The sequence below is a fragment of the Schistocerca cancellata genome, chromosome 1 (assembly GCF_023864275.1).
Source record: "Schistocerca cancellata isolate TAMUIC-IGC-003103 chromosome 1, iqSchCanc2.1, whole genome shotgun sequence".
Taxonomy (NCBI): Eukaryota; Metazoa; Arthropoda; class Insecta; order Orthoptera; family Acrididae; genus Schistocerca; species Schistocerca cancellata.
In genome coordinates, this window is record NC_064626.1 from 531,419,676 (window position 1) to 531,426,343 (window position 6,668).

The window sequence follows — 6,668 nt, forward strand, 5'->3', positions numbered from 1 at the left end:
CAAAAGTCCAGTTTTCAGTGCTGCACGGTGTTTTGTCTCTTGAAGTCCATTCCAAGGAGTGCTGCTAGCAGAAGGCTAACAGGTGATGCTACATGCTGCAGAATAGTATGAAAAGAACCGTAATTCCAGTGCTAGAATGATATTCACTCCTATAGCCCCACGATCGATTTCGAGGTTTCTAGCCTCGTCGTCACGTATAATTGAAATACATGCATCGAAATGATGTCCGCTGTGTTAATCTTAGGATCGTCTCAAGGATATCAATTGTCTTTTAACAACGTGCACAGTCAAACCACGGACTCATAGCACCACTCAGGAAACGCTACCGCTAGCAACTGGTTGCAGATAGCCCTGAAGGAAGCAGGTTATTCTATGATGACAGTGCTGTACTAGAGATTTCATACCCTTTAACAATACTACTCACATAGAAGCATCACCCGAACTTTTGAGAATTTTTTTCCTCCTCCACAATCACTGTTCAATATGCTTATCTGTCAAGCGAAGCGTTTTTCCAGAAGCTTCATTAGTCTAGTAGAATTTTGTGTATTTTCAAGGAGGTCAACGCTAGATAAACAAACATACTAGAAGATTGCGACCGCTGTGGCACTTTAAAACTTCGTCACTATCTCGCAAAGTTTGTTCGTTGCTTGCTGATGATATACGTATCTGCCAGGTTTATCTGCACAGTGTTGAGACATATGGGCTATCTCTTTATCAAATCACGTGGTCTCAACGCAATACGTCAGTCCCTCCAGTTGATAATATTATTTGGCTGTAACTATCAGCAGTCTCGCTTTGGTCTGCGAGACGCCATGATACATATGAAATGAACTCAATCCCAGAACATGATCGTGCGAAATACGGTGATGTCATTAGTGATAGAAATAAAGAAACGTGGGTTATACTGGGTGAACATGAATGAGTCTCTTGATGTTTCAAATGGCTCTAAGCTCTATGGGACTTAACATCTGAGCTCATCAGTCCCCTAGACTTAGAAATACTTAAATCTAACTAACCTAAGGACATCACACACATCCATGCCCGAGGCAGGATTCGAACATGCGACCTAAAAGCAGCGCGGTTCCGGACTGAAGCGCCTAGAACCGCTCGGCCACAGCGGCCGGCTGAGTCTCTTGAAAAGCGAGCACTAGCAAGTACGGTTCCACCGTATTGTCACCTTCTCTCCCTGTCTCGCCACTACACACCGAGTTCGCAGCGTATACGTATTTTTAAAGGTATAAGATTATTGTTACGCAGTTTGAACACGGAAACAAGTAATAAGGCAAACGATATGTGGAATCGGTTACTGGTTACTATAGAATTTTGTAGTGAGAAACTACCTTTCTCGTAAATAAAACATTAAATATTATAGTCAAATAACGTACGGAGCGTTTAAGCAGAAACCATGGAGACAGTGATCATTATGATGTACACTACGGGCCAATATCTGGAAAGAACATATTTCAGAACAGATCAAAATATAATAACATAGAGTGAAATGAGCAGCTGTTTTTGCGTGTGCTCTGTGGATTTTCCTGATTTTAAGTTCTGGTTAAATTTTCTTCTACTTACAGCAACGTGCCAAATTCGGTCCTCAGTTTTGTGCTTTTGAATCTCAGTTCTGTTTAGTTTACCAACTTTTATTCGTCCTCCTACTTTAGAACGAAAAATTCATTTTACCATTCTCCTTGTGGATACCCAATGTGCGTCACTGCATCAATTTATTTAGTAATCTATTCCTTTAAATTTTAGCTATTGTCATTTTTCCACTATTCTAATTTTATTTCTTCCTGTAACTCTTAAAATTAATATTCAAAATCTCATTATTGCAGGCTAGACTGTTTCTATATCTTCTACCACCCGTTTCTCACTGGTGTATGAGACCATTAATGACATTCGTTCCTAAATTTAGGGGCATTCACTTTTCCTATAGATGAATACGTATTCCATGATTCATCATAAGTAATTCGCTTCCTGAAGGTCACTTCCACTATTCGAGTATTGTATGTGATTCAATCAATGTTTATACAGCTCGAGGACAATGATACATCTATAGCAAATATCACAAACATTAGCATATACTGGTATTTACCTACACTACAAATTGCTCCAGTTAATGATGCAGTAAGTTGTCTGATGACAGCCACACATATGTGATGCACAATAATACAAAGGCGTTGGCTTTGACACTCTGCAAACTTTTACGTACCGCAAATATTCACAGTATTATATAAGAATGAAATGGTTCCGTCATTTGTACCAAATAGCTGCTATGTCATATTTGCGAAGTACGCTAACTGAATAGAGTGTAATTCTCATTAACGAACGTGTCGAATATTGACCTGCAACTGTGTTTTGATGTAATCGAGAAATGCTAGATGATCAAATGATGTGTATTTCTTGCGGACGGCTCTTTATTCAGACGAATACGCTTCAGAGTAACAGTAGATTTTCTTCCTGCCTATAGTCCGCAGCTCGTGGTCTTGTGGCTAGCGTTGCTGCCTCTGCATCACGGGGTCCCGGGTTCGGCTCGTGACGTTGGCTAGATTGGACTGTGTAAAAATTGGGACTTTGCACGGGAGCTGATGACCGGGCAGTCGAGCGGCCCAGAAACCAAACATCATCACATCATCATCATCATCATCATCATCATGATCTTCCTGCCTATACTTGGATTACACTGATAAGTTGACTTTCGGCCCCAATTACTGACCCTTAAAAGTCGGCACCATTCGGAAAACTTCCTGTCCGCTGTTCTCTGTTTCTGATTACTGCTACCCACAGGACCCCAAAGTGATGACACTGTGATTACTTGATGAAGTGTTTCTATGTTGTTTGTGTGCACGGGTGATTTAACTGATTTATAGCAGTAACTGTAAATATACTTAAATGCATTTTGTACTATCAGACATGGTCACAGAGGTTTAATAACTCTTTTCAATGTCACTTTTCTTCTACTCACTCCATTGTATTACAACAGCCTTAATTTAATTATATATTCCTTCCATAGAAGACACGCAAGAATTTGGCCGGCGGTCCGTTAAGTACTGATCGCTACAAGTCGGCATCATTCGGTTGTTGCCAACATCAGCAATCCAAAACTATTTGCAGGGGAAGTTTTGTTTGTTTTACTACTTCTGCAAATGACCTTGATTAATAATATTATTTTTGTTTTTATTTAAATGCGTTGTTGAGTATGAGACACCATCACAAAATTTTGCTAAACAATCTAAACGTCACTTTTCTTCTACTCATTGCATTGTATTGTAACAGCCTTACTTAACTTAATGTTCCTTACCAAAGATGTGTGCCACATTCAAGATGCGTAATTCAAGATGTGTAATGCGCATTCATGAATCCCTGATACCGCCACCGTAGCAGCTGTTCGATATAAGTCGCACGCCCGTGAGTTGTCATGAGTTGTCAGTACTGGAAGACAATAAAATACTCCCCCCCCCCCAAATAACATCCTTTAATCCCGCAGTAGTCACGCTTTTCACCCCTCTGCCTATGGGGTAAGTGACCGAGTTTACTTTGCTCGCGGCCGATTTCACTAACGTCAATTTATGAATCATGATAGAAGGTTGTATACATGGAAGAACCCTGAAGATACTGAAAGGTATCAGATAGATTATATAATAGTAAGACAGAGATTTAGGAACCAGGTTTTAAATTGTAAGACATTTCCAGGGGCAGATGTGGACTCTGATCACAATCTGTTGGTTATGACCTGTAGATTAAAACTGAAGAAATTGCAAAAAGGTGGGAATTTAAGGAGCTGGGACCTGGATAAACTGAAAGAACCAGAGGTTGTACAGAGTTTCTGGGAGAGCATCAGGGAACAATTGACAGGAATGGGGGAAAGAAATACAGTAGAAGAAGAATGGGTAGCTTTGAGGGATGAGGTAGTGAAGGCAGCAGAGGATCAAGTAGGTAAAAAGAAGAGGGCTAGTAGAAATCCTTGGGTAACAGAAGAAATATTGAATTTAATTGATGAAAGGAGAAAATATAAAAATGCAGTAAATGAAGCAGGCAAAAAGGAATACAAACGTCTCAAAAATGAGATCGACAGGAAGTGCAAAATGGCTAAGCAGGGATGGCTAGAGGACAAATGTAAGGATGTAGAGGCTTATCTCACTAGGGGTAAGATAGATACCGCCTACAGGAAAATTAAAGACACCTTTGGAGAAAAGAGAACCACTTGCATGAACATCAAGAGCTCAGATGGAAACCCAGTTCTAAGCAAAGAAGGGAAAGCAGAAAGGTGGAAGGAGTATATAGAGGGTCTATACAAGTGCGATGTACTTGAGGACAATATTATGGAAATGGAAGAGGATGTAGAGGAAGATGAAATGGGAGATGCGATACTGCGTGAAGAGTTTGACAGAGCACTGAAAGACCTGAGTCAAAACAAGGCCCCCGGAGTAGACAACATTCCATTGGAACTACTGACGGCCTTGGGAGAGCCAGTCCTGACAAAACTCTACCATCTGGTGAGCAAGATGTATGTAACAGGCGAAATACCCTCAGACTTCAAGAAGAATATAATAATTCCAATCCCAAAGAAAGCAGGTGTTGACAGATGTGAGAATTACCGAACAATCAGTTTAATAAGCCACAGCTGCAAAATACTAACACGAATTCTTTACAGACGAATGGAAAAACTAGTAGAAGCCGACCTCGGGGAAGATCAGTTTGGATTCCGTAGAAATACTGAAACACGTGAGGCAATACTGACCTTACGACTTATCTTAGAAGAAAGATTAAGGAAAGGCAAACCTACGTTTCTAGCATTTGTAGACTTAGAGAAAGCTTTTGACAATGTTGACTGGAATACTCTCTTTCAAATTCTAAAGATGGCAGGGGTAAAATACAGGGAGCGAAAGGCTATTTACAATTTGTACAGAAACCAGATGGCAGTTATAAGAGTCGAGGGACATGAAAGGGAAGCAGTGGTTGGGAAGGGAGTAAGACAGGGTTGTAGCCTCTCCCCGATGTTATTCAATCTGTATATTGAGCAAGCAGTAAAGGAAACAAAAGATAAATTCGGAGTAGGTATTAAAATCCATGGCGAAGAAATAAAAACTTTGAGGTTCGCCGATGACATTGTAATTCTGTCGGAGACAGCAAAGGACTTGGAAGAGCAGTTGAACGGAATGGATGGTGTCTTGAAGGGAGGATATAAGATGAACATCAACAAAAGCAAAACGAGGATAATGGAATGTAGTCGAATTAAGTCGGGTGATGCTGAGGGAATTAGATTAGGAAATGAGACACTTAAATTAGTAAAGGAGTTTTGCTATTTGGGGAGCAAAATAACTGATGATGGTCGAAGTAGAGAGGATATAAAATGTAGACTGGCAATGGCAAGGAAAGCGTTTCTGAAGAAGAGAAATTTGTTAACATCGAATATAGATTTAAGTGTCAGGAAGTCATTTCTGAAAGTATTTGTATGGAGTGTAGCTATGTATGGAAGTGAAACATGGACGGTAAATAGTTTGGACAAGAAGAGAATAGAAGCTTTCGAAATGTGGTGCTACAGAAGAATGCTGAAGATTAGATGGGTAGATCACATAACTAATGAGGAGGTACTGAATAGGATTGGGGAGAAGAGGAGTTTGTGGCACAACTTGACCAGAAGAAGGGATCGGTTGGTAGGACATATTCTGAGGCATCAAGGGATCACCAATTTAGTATTGGAGGGCAGCGTGGAGGGTAAAAATCGTAGGGGGAGACCAAGAGATGAATACACTAAGCAGATTCAGAAGGATGTAGGTTGCAGTAGGTACTGGGAGATGAAGAAGCTTGCACAGGATAGAGTAGCATGGAGAGCTGCATCAAACCAGTCTCAGGACTGAAGACCACAACAACAACAACAACAATTAAAATTGAGCACATCTGAAAAGATTATTGCCTCCTTAAGTATTTTTGTTTATTGTTGAGCAGGAAATTTACACTTTTAACAAAAGTCTTAACGTTAGTTCACGTTTCTGGATTCTGCCGTTAGTTTCTAGGTGCGTATTAGTACAAAATATGGCTGAGAACCGCGAGCGTCAGGAATACTTCATTCGGGACGCTTTTGACGGCCACTGCCCTATGTCACTGAAATATTTTGGCATGAAATCGTCGTCATGGCCCTGCCGGATCTCTGCCTTTACCTTGTTGCGAGTAACTGCAGTTCACAGTAGGTCAATACTAATTAGGTGTCGATACTAACTAGGTGTGCTGGAATGACCACTTCGGACACGGCTAGTGAGTCGCCGCGTCCGACGGCGTGTTCTAGCTTACCTGGCGACAGGTGAGGGTCCGCTGGAGTCTGCGCCGCGTGCCTGCCGCTCGGCCACTGCGCCGAGGCCATTCCGCGCGCTCATCTACTAAGCGGCAGGCCGCTGTGTGACGTCAGGCAATTGCTGCTGGGTGAGCGAAGTTAGCGGGGCTGCCGTGCGCCTGCGGGCCGCTTATCGCATCCGCGAACAGGTGGATAACGCCACGCACCTCACCGGGGACTCCAGATAACGTAACACGTTCACTGTATTGAGTGTTCACACACTGGCGCGTTATGAACCTCGTCGCTACAGGTACAGGTCAGCGATAACCTATGGATAACCTATGTCGAATAGCCCCTAACTCCTAATCTGCAACTTGCCCTCTGGCTGTGTCTTTCCTCC

General features: G+C 41.8%; 1 protein-coding gene across 1 annotated transcript in view; it reads right to left on the reverse strand.

Annotated features, from left to right (window-relative positions):
- The window catches only part of LOC126188169 (sodium- and chloride-dependent glycine transporter 1-like), a 248,947-nt gene extending 242,638 nt beyond the window's left edge, over nt 1-6,309 (reverse strand). The window contains exon 1 of the mRNA XM_049929727.1: nt 6,289-6,309. The gene's annotated coding sequence lies outside the window, so the exon portion shown is untranslated. The remainder of the gene's footprint in view (nt 1-6,288) is intronic.
- Between the last annotated feature and the right edge of the window lie 359 nt (nt 6,310-6,668).